This window comes from Miscanthus floridulus, unplaced genomic scaffold (genome assembly GCF_019320115.1).
Source record: "Miscanthus floridulus cultivar M001 unplaced genomic scaffold, ASM1932011v1 fs_794_2, whole genome shotgun sequence".
Taxonomy (NCBI): Eukaryota; Viridiplantae; Streptophyta; class Magnoliopsida; order Poales; family Poaceae; genus Miscanthus; species Miscanthus floridulus.
Window position 1 is genome coordinate 12,951 of NW_027097283.1, and position 18,762 is coordinate 31,712.

At 47.5% G+C, this 18,762-nt stretch overlaps 1 pseudogene; it reads left to right on the forward strand.

Moving 5' to 3' along the window:
• The first annotated feature begins 12,362 nt into the window (after positions 1–12,362).
• LOC136533160 (protein ANTAGONIST OF LIKE HETEROCHROMATIN PROTEIN 1-like) lies at positions 12,363–14,137 on the forward strand (annotated as a pseudogene).
• The last annotated feature ends 4,625 nt before the right edge of the window (positions 14,138–18,762 follow it).

Below are 18,762 nucleotides of genomic sequence, written 5' to 3' on the forward strand. Positions count from 1 at the left end.
GCGGCGGGGTTGTTTTGCTGAGCCGGCCTTGAGCGAGGCGGAGAATCGGCGTCTCGTCCGAGGCTGTACGCGCGGGGCCTCGGGTGAGACGGAGAATCGGTTTCCCAGCCGAGGCCTTTCGCGCGAGGCCTCGAGCGAGGCGGAGATTCGGTAGGCCGTCCGAGGCCTTCCGTGCGAGGCCTCCAGCGAGGCAGAGAGTAGGTGGCTTCGGACATGGCCAGGGTTTGGCCCATAGTTGTCCCTTGGCTTTGACTTTGACGGGGTTTAAGCGATTTTTTCGATTGTTGCTTAGGAGATCCCTTCTCGTGGTACCAACACTTTGGGTCAATTGGTCAAACGATGGTTTCGGTGCCTCTCATACTGGAACGAGATCATACTGGGGTACTCTCTCCTTTCCAAACAGTTTTGAATCTGGACAAGCGCGGAACGGAGGAGTATTGCAAAAAACTGTTTTCATTAAAGTTTTAGCTCCGAAATAAGTGTATGTAAGGGGCTAATTTGGAAGAAAAAAAAAGACGGGTGTGGAGTGTAGACGACGATAGGCGCGGGTGGAGTGGAGTGCTTTTACTGCTACTCGCCTAATCCTCCTGCTCTGTGGCTGCACCACAAAGCCTGTATGGCCATATGGGCTAGGAGGAGGCCTGTACGCAGCCGCAGAGACATCACGGTCCAGCTCCCAGCTCCCTTGGCCTCCAGCCGACCAGGCCTCCAGCTCCCAGCTTGCTCGTCTGCCCGTGCCGCCGCGCGCCTGCGCCTTGCCGGCTTGCCGCCGTTGGCCATGAATCACGGCTGGAGACAACTTGTCGGGCCTCCACCGTCGTTTGAGCAGCGCCTGGGCACACGCGACTGCGACTCGGCCATCGGCGAGCTAGTACTGCATTCGTTTTCCAAGTTTCTAGCTACTTCGCGTCTACTGTTCTCGCCGGCGGCAGCGCTGACGTTATGTATGCAGGTGCTGCGTGGCAACGTCGCGAGGCTGTTCGCTCCCGGCGGCGGCGACCGGCCCTTCCCCTACAACGCGACCCTCTTGCTCCAAGATGGGCGCCGAGTCGTCGTACGGGTCTTTCAGGCGGCGGCCGGCCGGGAGACGCGGCTCGGAGACGGGTGGCGCGAGATATACGAGGACTTCAACTTGATGCCGGGCGACTTTGCCGTGTTCGCGAAGTCCGTGCTGGAGGACCGCACGTTCCACGCCGGGTTCTTCGATGCCGACAGCAACGAGCGCCTGAGCCGCGTTGTCGCGCCCGACCCTCCGTCGTCACCTGAGTTCCGATTCCGAGGTTCGTCCCACTGGCCCAAGTCCCCAACCCACAAAACCATAGCTTTTCGCTGACTTGCTTCGACATATGATGCAGCTGAAGTGGAAGGGTTGAGGGCACAATGCTGGGAGCAAGGTGCCGAGGCGGGCCGAGGCGAGCAGGCTGCCGGAGCTGGTGGTGGTGGTGATCGGGCGTTGCAGGGGGACGACATCACCATAAAGGAAGCGATGGATCTGGCTGTGCAGTGTGGAGCAAGGGATGGGAGCGACGAGCACTACATGGCGACCAAGCTGTTGGTGAAGGCCGAGAATCGCGCCATGTTCCTCACTTTCAGGACCAACGCAGGGAAGCTCCAGTGGCTGAGGAGATGCTACGAGGATCGGATGAACTAGCGCACCTCATGGCGTACTACTCTCTCTAGTAGCTCTAGGTACTAGTGGTTGCTAGTTTAATGGTTTTTTTTTATATCGAAGCCACTCCAATTCTTCAAAGTTGGAGAAATACCATTACAACTCAGGTTCTTTGAAGTTGAAGAAATGCTATTATAATTGTAATGACATTTCTTTATCTTTGAAGAATTATAATCACTACCGCAAAAACGTCCTTTGTCCAGAGCCGCGATTTTTGCCGAGAGCAAAAACGCGAGATCTCGGCAAAGAAACCGTTTGCCGAGCGCCGCTCTCGGCAAACACGGGCCGTCGGGAACTCACAAGATTGCCGTGGGCCTGCATCTCGGCAAACAACAACTCTCGGCGAAGTGGGCCATTTTGCCGAGAGCCCCGCTCGGCAAAAAATGACCTTCGGCAAAATGGGCCTTTGCCGTGGGCCGCACTCTCGGCAAAATCAGGCTCTCGGCAAAACATTGCCGTGGACCCATCGCCGTGACTTGCCCTGACGGCGTCACCACTTTGCCGAGAGCCCCACCGTTATGGCTCTCGGCAAAACTGTTTGCCGAGCGCTGCTCTCGGCAAATATTTGCCGAGAGCCCCTCCCAGGCTCTCGGCAAACGTGGTTTCTATATTTCATGTGCATGTGTTTCTCTTCTTCTAACTCTCTCCAATTAAATTGTTTTTTCTTTCATATGCTCCAAACTTTTTTTCTCTATACACATACTACAGGTTGTACTCAATATTAAAATTTTGTGTATTTTTGTAATTATTTGCTATATATAATTAATTAATTGCATTTCAAGGAGTTTTTTTAATCGATTAAAATTTGAACAGCGATTGATTTAAACACGGGAACAAATTAAGTAGAAAATGATATTCATGCTATTTATGCATTATTGGGGGCAAATAACATCTTGTTGACGTTTTTTTCACCTTTTATTTTACGAATCGAAGACCACGAACATATGTCGCCGAACGATTTAAAAATACTTAATAAAAGGAAACGAATTCGGAAAATTGTGATATTTGCAATGAAGTCATGGTATCACACTTGGAGGCTGTGGTAAAAAATTGAAAATGTTTCGCGCAAGTGGTTGCGTATGATTCTTACAATCTGAGACATCTCCGAATAAGTTTCATAAAGTTGAGAAGGATCCATTAGGATTTTCAAACAGTGTCACGGTCGAATTAGTTTTGGAGTTCCAAACTTTTTGTATAGCCATTAGAGAGCATAAGTTGCAACACAGCAAAATTTCGTATTTTTCCGGAGCCGTTTGCTATTTATTAATTTTTTTTGGATATTCTTTGCCGAGAGCTTCAGGGGATTGCTCTCGGCAAAGCTTCTTTGCCGAGAGCAACTGGGCCCGCTCTCGGCGCAGATTTCTTTTTTTTTACCTAGCCTGGATCAATGGTTTGCCGAGAGCTGCCTCTCGGCGAAGAGGTTTGCCGAGAGCTACTCTCGGCAAATAATGATTTTTATTTTTTTTATATTTTTTTGTGCAGTTAGCTAGTTAAAAAATTCGAACGAAATTTGAAAAAAAAATAACTGTACCGAGAGCCGGATCTGGGGGCTCTCGGCAAAGGGGGAAGGTTTGTCGAGAGCCTCCCAGATCTGGCTCTCGGCAAAGTGGCTTCACCACTTAAACGTTTCGGCGCAGCCCCGCAAGCCGCGCAAGGTGAACCGTTTCGGCCGTAGCCCCGCCGCCGCCGCAGCCCGCCATGCCCGGCCGCACGCACTGCCGCCGCCGCTCCGCCCGAGCCTCGCCGCCGCCGCAGCCCACGTCAACATACACACCATCGGTCAGGAGTTTTCTCACTGCCATCGATCGGTCTTTTCTCCTTCCCAGCAGGAACTCGTGCCTGTTCTCCTTCCCGACGGCACAGAATCTCCCGCCGAGAAAATCCTCACGTTCTCATCTCTGCCACCACCCTCCATTCAGGCAAGTGGCCAGGTAAGCGTCCGTTCTAATTTTAAGCGCCTCTACTTTCTCCTATGATCCTATCAGGTTTCATGATTTCGCGATTGCGCTGTAGCTCCAAAGGTGCTCGATGATTTGCCAACAAGGGAATCTCTGCAGAGTTTGTGCTTCATTAAGCTCTTCCGGCTCACACAGGTACACAAATTCTCATCTCATTTACGTTGGATGAGTGTATGCATCTTTTCTTTTGTTACTCTTGCTGCTCGATTCACCATCCCATGCCTGAATTTTTATACATTGGATGAGCGGGCCTAGCAGATGATGGTCGACAGGTGGGTGAGTGGCAATTGGGCGGATAACCACACCGTCCTCCGGGAACGACGTTTGCTGATGCCAGGTGTATCACACCACCAGGGCAACCATAACATCCACGAATTCGGGGCTAGATGGGTACGTGACTTGGTGTAGCTTTATTTATTCTTTCAGACGTTTATTCCTACATGATTTATAATCGTCTTGTTATTTTTCTCACAGTCGGCTGCACATCAAAACCAGCCATGCGGAGAGCTCAAGTCATGGGTTCTGGCCCACAAGGGCAAGGCGACAGACAACATCAACTGGAACCCGGACGACCCAGCCGAGTCGTTCACCAACGAGAGCATCCCCGAGCGCATCAGTCAGTACACCGAGGCGGCAAGGGGAGTCCATGGGGGCAGACTGGGATCCGCACACCGCGGACATTGACGGCGACATCGTCATGAGGGTGGGAGGAGGCAAGAAGCATGGGCGGTACCTCATCGGCAACAGCACGCTCGACCCGCACACCACTCCCACTCTCTCACAGGTCTGGACAAGCAGCACGAGCGGTAGCGTGCCCATACGCCCAAGGCAGGACACTTCGACACATTGTGTGGCAGCACTACAGGTTATTTCTGTTTTATTCGTCGTTCATTGGTTTTACATTCCTCGAAATTGCTTGTAACAATGCGGTGAAAAATTATAGGCTCAGGTGCATGCGCTCGAGGAGCATAAGGCTAGGGTGGAGGAAGAGCGACAGAGGGAGCGGGAGGCCAAGCGACAGAGGTGGGAGGCCGAGCGACAGAGGTGGGAGGCCGAGCGGGCGAGGTTTGACGCCTTGGCTCAGTACGTGGCAAGTCTTGGCGTCACGATGGGTCGTCCAGCGCCACTAGAGCTGTTCGCTCCTCCACCGCCTTACCCATACCCACCTTACTCATACGTGAGTTCAACTTCTCTAACAAAAGCTCTTTACTGTGCATGTCGGCCATCGTGCCGTTGATATGTGATAGGAGGCCTTCGTGCCATTTATATATATGTGTGCCGGCCATCGTGCCGTTGATATGTGGTGGGCGGCCATCGTGCCGTTGGTTTTCTTGCAGGTTTTGGAAACCTCACCGTGCAGGGGAGGTGCTGCCGAAATTTTAATGTGTCTAGGCTTAGATTATAATTTTATACCTAGTTCTGCAAATTTTGACTTGTCTACGCTTAGATTACAATTATATGCCTTAGTATTACTATAATTACTAATTTTTCTTCTCATTTGTGCAGAATCAATCGGCGGGTTCGAATGATGTGCTTGAGCAGCCGTCGTCGGGAGGGTCGTGGCACCAACCGTATCCACAACTTCCGCCGCATCAGCAGCCGCCGGGAGGGTCGGGGTACCAGCCGTATCCACACCGTCCGCCGCAGCAGCAGCCGCCGTCGGGAGGGTGGGAGCCTTGGGAGTGAGCCTGTTGTTCTTCATCATGTATTAGCACTTTGTGACATGAACTTAGCACTTTGAGATGGACATGTGTTGTTGGATTTGAGATGTTTAGATGGATTATAATGTGAGACATGTGATGTGGATGACATATTTGTGATATATGTGATGTGGATGATGTGTTATATTTGTGAAATATGTGTCGTTGAAGCTGGAAATATAAACAAAATAAGAAAAAGCTCTCTGGACTCTTTGCCGAGAGCTAGGCTCTCGGCAAATATTCCTCTTTGCCGAGAGCTTGGTGGTCGGCTCTCGGCAAACCTTCGTTCATCCTCGATGTACTGAACCCTTGAATATGCCTCTTTGCCGAGAGCCTAGCTCTCGGTAAATCTTCCTATTTGCCGAGAGCTTGGTGGTCGACTCTCGGCAAACCTATTTTTTTTTTGAAAACCACCTCGGCCGCACATCTTTTTTTTTTACAATTCTTTGCCGACGGTCGCTCTCGGCAAAGAAGTTCTTTGCCGACGGTCGCTCTTTCTTTGCCGACGGTCGCTCTCGGCAAAGAAGCCCCTCACACCGTTACCTACCGTCTGGCCGTTACTATTGCGCGCCAGTTTGCCGAGAGCTATTGTTGCCGAGAGCCTTTACATTACTCTCGGTAAATGTTTTGCCGAAAGGGGCTCTTGGTAAAGAATCCTTTGCCGGTAGATGTTTTGCCGACGGCTCTTTGCCGAGAGCTGCTCTCGGCAAATAGTTTGCCGAGCGTCAGATCGTCTTTGCCGAGAGCATCGGGCTCTCGGCAAAGTTACTGTTTACGGTAGTGAATGGCTTCTATCTTTAAAAAAAACCCTAGTTTAATCCATGGTACTCTCGATTACTGCTCACTAGTGCTACTCCTAGTAGGACGAACCATGATGTATGCTTGGATTCACCTTGGTCCTATCTTTTTGTTTTATTTGGATCGGTCCACTCTAGCAGTACTGTATACGCTTCGAAATGACTCGATCCCCTATTCTCATATGGATAAAACTGTGCCTCCACTTTCCCCTCTCCCCCTCAATCACTGACGTGTGGACCCCACTAGGCACCTCCTTCCTTCCCCCATCCTCTCCGCAACAGCTTCTTCCCCGACTTTGAAATTTTGATGACAGTGCACCTATATTTTCGGATGGAGTACAGGCTCCGTTCGCCTGGCTGAATTTTGACTGAAACTGGCTAAAAACACTATTCTGGTTGAATTGTTGTAAGGGAAAAGCACGGTTCCGGTTAAAAAAAAAGCCGAACAGGGTAAGCCAAACGAGGTCATAGTGACTCGATTTATAGAAAATCTGTATAATATTTTTATCTATAAATAAATATATTAAAAACTAAATTTAAATATCTATCTATAATACTAATTATGTATCATAAATATTAATATTTTTTAATATATATATTTTTAAAGTTGTATAAAGGAAACGAAGACGACACACATTCAGCGATGGACGGAGTAGGACTGTAGGAGTAGTGCCGCGGACGATGCTATGCTAGCAGCTGGTGCAACCATGCACTTAAAGATGGCAACGGGGCCTCTATACCCGATAGCCGACGGGTATTTAATCTATTAGGGAACAGGGATGGGATCATATCTTTATCCGTGGACATCTAAATGGGCAAGAATCCATCCCCATCGGGTATAGCGGGTACGGGAACGTTCTCGGTTTATCCGTCCCCGTTACCCGTTGGGGAACCCGACTATTTGAGTTGTCATGTGAGTATTAGGCCCAAAGAAGTTCAACATAGGTATTTTGGCCCAAATCTGAACAATCATATATATAGTTTGTGTGTTCTAGGAATCCTAGTTCAATTTTTCATCACCATCTCCACTAGCAGCACAACCACGCCTGCCTCACGAGCGCTCGTGCCCCTCGCTTCCTCAGTTCGGTCTCTCTACCACCTTTGCTCATCCTACTCGCAACCTCACTTTTTCTCATCGGCATCTCCGAGACTCCGACACTTATACCCGGGTGAAGAAGAAACGTCTTCGATTGCAAAGCTGCGACCCCAAGTGTCCTTGTTTATCGGGTATGCAGTACCCGTTGGATATCTGTTACCCGACCGATGCCCGACGGGTACGGGGACGGGCAAGAATCTATACCCGAGACAGTTAACGAGAACGGGGACGGAATGAATTCTCCGTAACGGGGAAAAGAACGTTCCGGTGATATCCGACGGGTACATCCCGTTGCCATCCTTGCATGCACCAGCCTTTTGCAGGCTGTAGCTATGCAATGCATTCAAGCCTCCCCTGCGTTGCACGATGAATTTGGTGATGGTTGGGGTGGCCATGGGGCACCGACTACTCGACGGATGAACCGTGTGCCAGTGCCACACTGCCACTGCAGCTCAGGCTGCAGCCTTGGGGAGACCGAGACCAAGGGTGTGTTTGGTTTGAGGGTTCAACTGGGATATCCTGGGTCCGTCCCAGATGATCTACTGTTTGGTTCTAGAATCAGTGGGTTGGGTTCATCCCGCACAAGGTATATTTATCTCTTGATGTGGGTTCGATCGGTACCTCCAAATCGGAGGAATCATCTCGACCCAGACGGACGTTGTTGCATCTCCGTTGGCGAGCGCAGACGTGGGTTGCTCGGATGCTTCTCCATCACCGACATGGGCGACCTCCGATGCCCAGCGATATCCGGATGCTTCAGCCACGGCGCAGCTCCGTGCGACCTCCGGCCCCCGGCCCCCGCCCTTCGACGCAGGACGAGCCCCTGGCCCTTAGCCCTCGGCAGGCACGACGGCGCAACGCGGGGGCGAGCTTCGACCCCAGCCATGGGGGCGCGGCGAGCTCTGTCCATGGTGGCGTGGCACGGGGCAGCTCCTCTAGCCTCCGGATCTGGACAAGTAGCGGGTGACGGGGGTGGCTAGGGCAGGCAAGCGTAGGCTCGGGGAGGTGGCAGCAGGGCGGGCGAGCTCGGAGCTCGAGGAGGTGGCGGCCATGGCGGGCGAGCTCTGGCTCGGGGAGGTGGCTGCCATGGCGGGGCAGGGCCGGTGCAGGGCGCGCCGGGGCAAGGCAACGCGTTGCGGGCCGCAGGGGCAGGGCGGTGCGACGGGAGGTGGAAGAAAAGGGAGGAGTCACTGACAGCTAGGTCCCACGCATATAGCTACTAACGGAGTTAACAGTACCATCCATCCCAACCCGTTCCTTCCCTCGTACCAAACAGAAAACTAGAACGGCTCCAACCCTCGAACCAAACATGAGATGGGTTCATCCCATCCCAGAAAACTAGGTTCATCCCAACCCAACCCACTTGGTCTCCAAACCAAACACACAAGTACGGAGTATGCATGATGCTGTTCTTCATGAATCATGATCCTACAGTCGGCTTCTTCCTTCATGTATGATCCTGCAGCTACAACACTTTATCCTATGATTAAAGGACAATGTTACGGTACAAATTTTACCTACAAGGAGGTAAGATCTCAAATCAATCTAAGCCATTATTTTTTCACATTTTATGAATTACTTAATAAATTAAAAAATCAAGGAAAACAAGCTAGAAAAAAAGGGCAGAAATTTCTCCGGCTAGCCTTCCTTTGTATACATGCATGTCTACTACACCTAAAAAATAGCTAAGCTTATCGTCTGCTCCCCCGCCCGCTAACCCCGCCCACGTACGTATGTAGTTTGTTATGAGTACGTGAGTCGGCGTGATCTAATCTAATTCAGAAAGAAGCTGATGCAAGAATAGGAAAAAGTGGAGGGTTCCAGGTGAAAAGATACCAAGAAATATAAACCGCTAACCCCGCCCACACACAATTCCGAGTTTGTTATGTAAGTAGTTTGTTACGAGTAAGTGAGTCGGCGTGATCTACAGCCTGTTCGGTTGGCTGGTTCGTATTGTTGCTGGTTCGTGAAGAAGTACTGCTGGCTGGTTTGTGTGAGAGAAAAATAATGTTCCGGCTGAAAATTTACGATCGTTTACGACAAGCCACAGCCAAACGAACGGGCTGCTAATTCAGAAAGAAGCTGATGCAAGACTAGGAAAAAGTGGAGGGTTCCAGGTGAAAAAATACAAAAAAAATGTATAGCAAAAGCTGATCTCAAATTTATATACACTTCAGGGTTCCCAATACAAAGTGTTTTGTTAGGTTCTTGTCTTTTCCTAAACAATGCACAAACTCACTCAAACTTATAAAGTCAAAAAATTGAAATTAAAACCCAAAAAATATATAATTCAATTTTTTGTTAAGTTTCTTTCGACCTCAGAGTGTAACCATGTCACACACGTGTTAAATATAAATCCCAGAAAGCCTAAGAGCATGTACAACACTTTGAAAAGCCTAAAAATTGTTAAACTCCAAAGTCACGAATATAACCATGTCACTGTGTGTGAAATATAAATCTCATAAAGCCTAAGAGCATGTACAACACATACACAGTCTGCTAAAAAATCAGTAAAGCCTGAAAATTGTTAACTTCAAAATCACAAATACAATTATGCTTGTGCGGACCGGAAGAGCTTGATGTCAGGTCCGTACTCGCTCTAGAACAAAAGAATTGGCATGGGCGTAGATTATTTTGAATATTATCAAAAAAAAAATCTAAGTGCATTTGAAAATAGTTTAGGTGGCCAATGTAAAATCTTTTCATCATTTTTTATTGTTTTCTAAAAAATCAAATCCTTCACAGTAGACGTGGACAAAAAATTTATAGCTCCGTGCAACGCACGGACATATATCCAGTGATTCAAAAAATATGTTACGCAATGAGAAAGATTAGCAAGCAACGGGAGCACGCATATGAAATAAAAAAAAGTTGTCAGCTAAGTCTAACACGCTAGCTAACACCGGTAACACATGAGGTATACGTACATGCATGAAAAAATCGATCAATTATGTTTAAAGTTTGTAAACTAACACAGGAGGTAACGGTCGTACATGCATAAGAAAATCAATTACATTCAAAGCTTGTAAACCAACAGGTACGTACATACATAAAAAAAAAGCTGCTAACACGACACTAGCTAACATAAAGGCGTTACATGCCACACACAAAAAAAAACTAACATGCTAGTTAAATACATCACGTCCAAAGTTTGCAAACTAAAAAGATTCACTATATCCTATAAATCATGCATGCATCCATTAGATCTACAAAAGAAAAATTATATCTAAAACTTTCTTAATTTATCATAATTTACAAAATAAAAAATAAAATAAACACATATTAATAGATTATTGTAGTGATCCGATCTATTTAAATGAATGTTTATAGTTATTCGAGGGTATCACAGCAAAACCAACGATTAAAATGTCAATTTACCGTGTCTCATTTGCCACTAAATTGACAACTCGATCAATGGAGAAAAGGTCACGCCAGGCAGCCCCGTCAACTTTCGGTGCACACATCTCCAAGATCGGCTGCTTGCGCCTCGTTTAGTTGCCTGAATCGGCGCCGCCAAATTTGCTGTAGCGGTACTGTAGTGTTTGGTTTCTATTCGGTAATAATTGTTCAATCGTTGACTAATTAGACTCAAAACGTTCATCTCGTAAAGTACAACCAAACTGTGCAATTAGTTTTTATTTCGTCAACATTTAGTACTCCATACATGTACCGTAAGTTTAATGTGACGGAGAATCTTCTTTTTTATAGTACCAAAGTTTAGATTTGGGGTGAACTAAACAACCCCTTTGGTTTGGCTGCCGCCGCCGCTGGGCAAGACAGACACTGAATACTTAAGTCCACCCTGTGTGTAACAACTTTTGGACAGAGATTCCATAACTCGACGATCCACGGTTTAGAACAGTGAAAATTTTACAGCTCCAGCGCTCCATGCACTCGTGGCCAAAAAGTCCACCCTGTGTGTAACAACTTTTACAGCTGAGCACGGCGTCTGGTCAGCTGACTCGCGCGCAGCGTCCGCCGTCTCGCGCGCCGCCTCACTCTAGCTGCCAGCTGCAACAGCTGCCGGGAAAACAAGACATCGCCGTGTGGCTCCCCCCAAGTTCCGAGTCCCAACTGATCTTCCGTTGTGTGGCATGGGCAAGCAGCCGGGCGACGTGAGGGAAGAACAGCGTCCTGCCTGCAATGGTACTAGTAGACCCGCCATGACCATGCATGGTCAGCCCAGGGCGGGCAGTGGGAATTCCCGACGCTACCTACGTCGTGGCATCGTCGCGTGCCGCAGGGGGTCAGTCAAAGCCAGTCGGTCTTCTGATTTTTGACCCCGTAGGCCGTAGCACGATGCACTGGCACACCTGTTGGCCGCAGGATGTGATTGGTTGCTGGGCTGACGGGGAACCGAAACGGAGAGCCGGTCCAGAACGTGCTCAAACCGTGTTCGGATATCTTTAGGGGTGATTGGATTTTTAGCTGCTCCTAAAATTTATGTCACATCAAATATTTAGATGCTAATAAGGAATATTAAATATAGATTAATTACAAAACCAATTACATAAATGGAGGCTAATTTGCGGGGCGATTTTTTTAAGCCTAATTAACCTGTCATTAGCATATGTTACCGTAGCACCATGTTGTCAAATCATAGACTAGTTAAACTTAAAAGATTCATCTTGTAAATTAGTCACAAGTTGTGTAATTAGTTTCGTAATTAGTCTATATTTAATACTTCATGCATGTGTCAAACATTCGATGTGACAGGAATTTTAGGAGACATTGTAGGAACCAAATAGGCCCTTACTGTTGTCCAGTACAAGATGAAATCTTATTTAGTTGCATGTATGGATGTGAGTTTTAAGTATATGACACATATGTCCGTATACTATGGGTGCATCACGCCGTCCTGCATCGCGAGGGACATGGGAATCGAGAGAACAGAGCCGTGAGGTAGAGATGAATGAGACGGAACAGAAAAGAGATGCAAGCCAGGCAATTAAACACGGTCAAATACAGGATGGGGCTTAGGCTGTCCGCACCGCCCAAGTGCTAAATGGACCTGTAAAAGCACTATGGCCCACAAGTCAGGATGCCTTTACAGATCAGTAGTGGACCAGCGCTGCTCTCACTCGCCCGGTATAGCAGTCTCCAAATAAACTACCAACGGAAGTTGCCGCCGCCGCCGCCGCCATGGAGGTCGAGTGCGCCGCCGTCTCCGTCCTGTCCGGTGAGCAGCTCTTTGATTCCTTGTAGCAACGATTGGCCATGGCCTAGAAGCATCCGTCTGAGCTCTCATCTGCCCCATCTAGCAGCCCAAGTAGCCAGATTTGATCTCGGCATGGCCGCCTGCTAGGGTTCGTCACCTGTTCCGTCCACTCCATGGATACTCTGTAGTGTCCACCCCCGGCGGTCCTCTCCCTGTTCTCCTACGCTGACTGACCCTGTGCCACCTGGCGACTTCCTGTTTTCATGGCCATGGCAGGCTATTTTGGTTCTTCCATGTGTAGGACATGGGTGATGCACGAAGAGGAGGACGAAGATGATTTTCATTTGATTGATGATGATGAGTACTTGGAGGCAGTGCAATTATTGGAGCTCGAGAATGCTGGATCCTCTCGTCGTATCCGTCGCTCGGATGCTCCACCAAAGCAGATACGACAGAGGGATCATGCTTACGGGGACGCGAGGATCCGTGCTGACTACTTTGGTCCCAATCCTGTTTACTCAGCGTTCCAGTTCCATCGATGGTGTGTTTGTAGAATCTGCTAGTCACGGATTACATTATTCATATATTTGCACCACATTGAGAGACCTTATCTTTATGTGCAGGTTTCGAATGCGCGCCCATGTGTTTGAGCGGCTTGTCGAAGCCATTGAAGTTGTAGACTCCTACTTCAAGCAAAAGGAGGATGCCATTAGCCGTCTTAGGCTCACTGGTTTGCAAAAGGCAGTTGCTGCTATTCGCATTCTGGCATATGGTCTACCTACTGATGCTGTTGATGAGTATGTCCGCATTGGTGAGTCAACTGCTCGTAAGGCTCTGCACCATTTTTGTCGGGCTATCATTTCTGTATTCGGGGAGTACTACCTACGTGCTCCGAACGCAAAAGATGTAACAAGGCTGCTGAAAATTGGAGAGGAATGTGGATTTCCGGGAATGTTGGGAAGCATTGATTGTATGCACTGGGAGTGGCGCAATTGCCCCTCGGCATATAAAGGCATGTTCACAGGGCGTGGGAAGCATCCATCCATGATACTTGAAGCGGTAGCTTCGCATGACCTTTGGATATGGCATGCATATTTTTGGCATGCCAGGCAGTTGCAATGATATTAATGTGCTTCAAAAGTCGCCCGTCTTCTCTGCATATTTGAAAGGCAAAGTAGCTCCGGTATCATTCACCGTTAATGGTCACACGTATGACATGGGTTACTATCTTGCTGATGGTATATACCCCAATTGGCCGGCTTTTGTGAAGACCATTTCCCATCCTCTGGATATGAAGGCATCACACTTTGCTAAGGAGCAGGAAAAAGCTCGTAAAGATATTGAGCGTTGTTTTGGTGTCCTTCAGTCTAGGTGGGCTATTGTTCAAGGCCCTGCGTATGGTTGGAATCGTGAACAGATTAGGGACATTTTGACAGCATGCATAATTATGCATAATATGATTATTGAGGATGAAGGGAAACTTGCGGAGAACATAGACTATGACAATATTGGGGTTGGTGCTACTCCATACCAGACCATAACCCAAGAGAGATCAGAGTATATCAATAAGCATCATAAGTTGAAGAATACTACCATCCATAGCCAGTTACAGATGGACCTCATCGAACACCAATGGATGAGGCATGGTTCATCCTAATGGAGGTACTACAACATGCGTTCATATTCTTGTTATGAATGTCACTGAAGTCTTTACATATCTGAATTCATTCTTGTTTCAGGAACTGCTAAAGGGGACTAGATCATCTCAATAGGGATTATCACTCATGTTTGTCGGGTTGGTCTTCATGTCGTCAGTGGAAGCTTGATCAACGACATCTCAATAGGATGTGCTAATACATGAGCAGTTGTGTTTAACTTTCTATGAATCTTGAAATTTTTGCCATTGATCCTTGTCGAATGTCAACTCAACGCTATAAAGGGGACTAAATGTAAAATGGTTTGATGGAAGTGCTTATGCTAATTCAAGCTGGTAAAATGCTCAGTAGCTGTTGCAGTGCTGTGGTTGTGCCACCCTGCTGAGCGCATTATCCATTATCCTAAAAAAGACCAGCAAAGCTACAATAATGCATCCATGAGCCACGATCACTCTTTACTAACCAAATATAGTAATATGAGACAAGTCAAACAACTTTTCCCTAAAAAAATCTATGGTTAATGTTAGAGCAATATTGTGTACCTACCAGACATGAATATATATGTGGCCTAGGTGATTTTTCTTCAGAATTGAAGTACAGAAACATCAGCACAGAACCGCAAAATAAACAATTATGTGGCATAGGTCCAAACATAGTAAACATTTAAATTATAACATGGGTTCACAATTATTAGTAGTACAACACAACCACTGCAAGGTAGCCTCAGCTACTGAGTCTATTACAATCCTCAATGCAACACACTACAATAGAAGTTTAATGGTCTACTAGTACAAGAAATGAGTTCGGACTATTACAACACTGGTTTAAGGGTCTACATTGTCATCTACATTGGCACCAATGTTCTGCAGTATCTCTTGTTGTTTCTTGGCATAGTACTTGCGGAGGCGTGGAACACACTTGTCCAGATCAATCCCGAGGATGAGCTCTTCCTCGTGTGTTTGTAGTATGTCAGCTTTCTTATGCATGAGCCGCAGTTTCTCTTCCTCAATTGCTGCCATGTGCTGATTGTGTTGGCGTAGCTCATCGTATCTCTGTGAGTCGATGGCTGTCATTTGCTCATAGCGAGAGCCTTTCTTCGTATTTTCTTCTTGCCATATTGAAAGCTTTTGTATCGACAGGTCCTGCAACTTAGAAACATACTGAGATGAATCTGATGTAGAGGACGAGGTAGATTTCTTAGCTGCTCTTTTAGCTGCATCCCTCCCCATAGGCCTCTTGCTCCCTGAGTACTGAGAGGACGGTGTTCCCGGGTCATCATCGTTGATGTTGAAGGCTGTGGGAATATGATGAGCTATTGCATCGTCGTCTCCATGTTGTGCCCCTCTGAGGTTGAGCTCCATCCACTTAGGCTCGTCCGTCAGCAAATCCCAGCAATGTATGTAAATAAACGGGTACTCTTCGATGTCTGCAAAGTTCGCTAGAGCTAAAGAGGTCTGCAAACGGGGTACATAATTTTAGAATTATGAAGCAAACTCTAGATCAAACCAAATGACAATACCAGATCATATTTTGTTAATAGAACGATGGTTTCATAATTCACCTTATCCGCATCACTCATCCCGCTCGGATTGTCTCGAAGAACATCTACCATGTACCCTGCAAATTTATTCGCTTCAGCCTTGATAGTGTCCCAGCGACTCTGCAGCGATCTGAAACTTCTCTCAGGGTAGGAACCCCTCCTGTTATTGTACTGGCTTGTAATCCTAGTCCAGAACCCATCCTTCTTCTGCCCTGTGTTTATAATTGGGTCACAGCTAATTTCCAACCATGACTTCACAAGGAACACATCTTCTTTTAGGGAGAAGTTGGATAACTTGGTGCGACTAGGTACGACCTTGCACCGTCGACCAGCTGGCAACGATGCTCCTTCACCATCACCCTGACTCTCTTTCAATACTACTGGTTCAACACTCTCGACTGTTGCAGCGACAGGCTGATTTTGAGCAGGTGTTGTAGGAGATGATGGTGGATTTGGGAGCGGCATGAACCCTTGGTTCAGAGCTGCGGTCCATCCTCCCTGGTAATATGGGTACTGCAGAGCATATGGTTGCAGCCCTGGGTTCCACCCTCTATAGAAGCCTTGCATTGGAAGACCCCCGTCGAAACCGGTAATGTCATCACCAACTTGATCAGAATTATTAGGATTCATCCTGCAAAAAAATGAAGTAAATGCTACAATGCCCCTGTAAACCATATGGTTAAGTACATCTATGGACTGGACAGCATGTTTTCATTTTTGTTCTGTATTTCTGTTAGAGTTCAACAAGCTGAAATTATCTTTAGATCATGCTACCATCAGGTTTCAGGTAACATACTACGTGAAGATGCCACAACTAAGAATTAATATACTAGCTACTGCTGATACAGAAAGAAAATTAGGGAACTAGCTGCTGTAGGTAAATGTTACTGTTGTCCTACGCACAATGTAGTGAATTAGTGAATCAAACGAATTTGGTTACTGAAATGTATATTCAAGTAGAAGCATATTCTAAGAAATGTGTATCTATCCATATGACAGGTGTGCTGCAGGATGATTCTAAAAATTGTCTATCTATCCATATGTTCAGAAAGTCGTAGACCAACTGAAGTTACTGAATTGTATAACAACGGGAAGATCCAAATTTATTCAACTAGCTATTTCAAGAAACTAGCTACTGCTGAAACAGCCGAGAGCAACTGAGCTGGGGGCAGAGCGACAGCGGTGCCGGGAGCCGAGCGTGGTGACGGAGCCGGGCGGGCCAGCGCGGTAGCAGGGCTGCGTGGCGAGTGCAGCGGCGGGCAGCAGGGCGAGCGCGGCGGCGGAGCTAGGCGGCCAGCACGGCTAAGCGACCGCCCGGAGGTTGGCCGCCGGCGGCGCCGCGTTGCGAGTGCGGCGGCAGGCCGGGGGCCATTGTAGCGGCTGCACAACAGAGGCAGGTCCGGCAGGGCGCGCGCGGCTACTTGCAGCGAGGAGCGCGGCAGCTCACAACGGGACGGCGGGGCGACCGCGGCGAGGCCGGGGAAGCCACCGCGGCAGGTCGCCGCGGCGACAGCCGCCGAGCGCCTCCAGATCTACAGGGTGCTGACTGATGTACAGGACTACCTTCTCCGTCGATGGCGAATCGCCGAACGCGCCGTAGAGCTCTCCTCCGAGTCTATCCGCGCCCGCCTCAACTCTCTCTGCCGCCGTTTCACAGCTCCAGACTTGGATCGACGACGGGGTGGATGAGGCTTGTTGCCCACCTTTGTTGACCCGCCCCTGCGCTCCCCTCTCTCCCCAATGCCCTCGGATTTGAGGGAGACCACCGGCTTCTCCAGGATGCCGTCGGGGAGCTCGCCGGACACTTCACAGCAATGGCGCGAGAGGAGCGTTGCTGGTGTGGTGGACGGGATAGCGTTCGTCTCCCACTGCGCTAGGTTTGGAGATGCCCTGTAGCAAACGGAGGGATTGAGGATGAAATAGAGAGCAGCGGTGCGGACCTTTCTTCTGTATATTTCCAGTACAGGCTCGGTTCCAGGCGCGCGGTGCGGACAGCCTTAGGATGGCCTTGTGCCAATCACCACCATGGTGCTTCATTTATCGCAGTGGATTTGGTGGTCGTGCGTTCAGTACTCCACTGCAGCACATCTTCTACTCCAGCCAAATTATTAGTCATTCTGATTATACTAGAGGGTAAAAGCATCTCAATTTGACTAAATTATAGTTAACATCGTTTAAATGTCTAAATATTCATTTGAGTTTCTCTATTTATAAAATTTAAATCTTTTGAAGAAAATATAGTATACGAAAATTGTAGTGCTCGAAGAGATCTAGCACTTTTTAGTTGATTTTTTTTCCTTTCATTTGAGATCATTTCAGAACTGAGATATCCAATAAAAATGGAAAAACCATGGTCGAAACCACTTCGAAATATTTCGAGAGAGGGGGGTGGGGGCAGAATTTATCAAGTTTGAAAGTTGAGGGTAAACGCAAAGCAAAATGCAATGCTGAATAAATAAATTTATAGAGTGTTGTCTTAGGCTAATTTTTTTTTCAAGTTTGATGGAATTTATAGAACAGGTCATTAAGATTTGTAACAAGTGTCGTTAAATACATTGTAAAATATATCATTATAATGGTGATCATCTGATGTCATAGAATTTTTTGCTCTTTTCTTTACATTTAGTTAGACAACAAAAGTATTGATTTAAAATTACTCTAAAAATTGATTTATTCAATGTTATTGCTTATACATGGAGTCAACATCAATTTGTAAACATGGATAAGTATATTTCAAATTTTGCGGAAGGACGAGAAATCATTATTCTCAGTATTTATAGTCAAATCTAAACAGCAGAAGCAAACTGTAACATATTTCTGTACAATAGAACAGGACATAAACAATGATTAAGTCCTTGTTTGGATTAATGTGTAGCCACTTCAATCTGCGTGGGTTGACGTGGATTGCAATGGAATTTTGTTTAATTCTACTTCAATCCACTTCAACGCATATTGATTGAGATGAATACATACGCATCCAAGGTACACAACAAAGATGAACAGTGTGACTTGAATAGTGTTTAAACAGTACCAACGCCTGGACAGGTGGAGATGGATATATAGAGCTTGTTTGGAGGGGCTCCGGCCGGCTCCAACTCCGCACTGTTGTGCTATCGTGGCGGAGCCACCCGAGCCTCTCAAGTGTGGCTCCTCCATCTCTCTCTCTCTCTCTCTCTCTCTCTCTCTCTC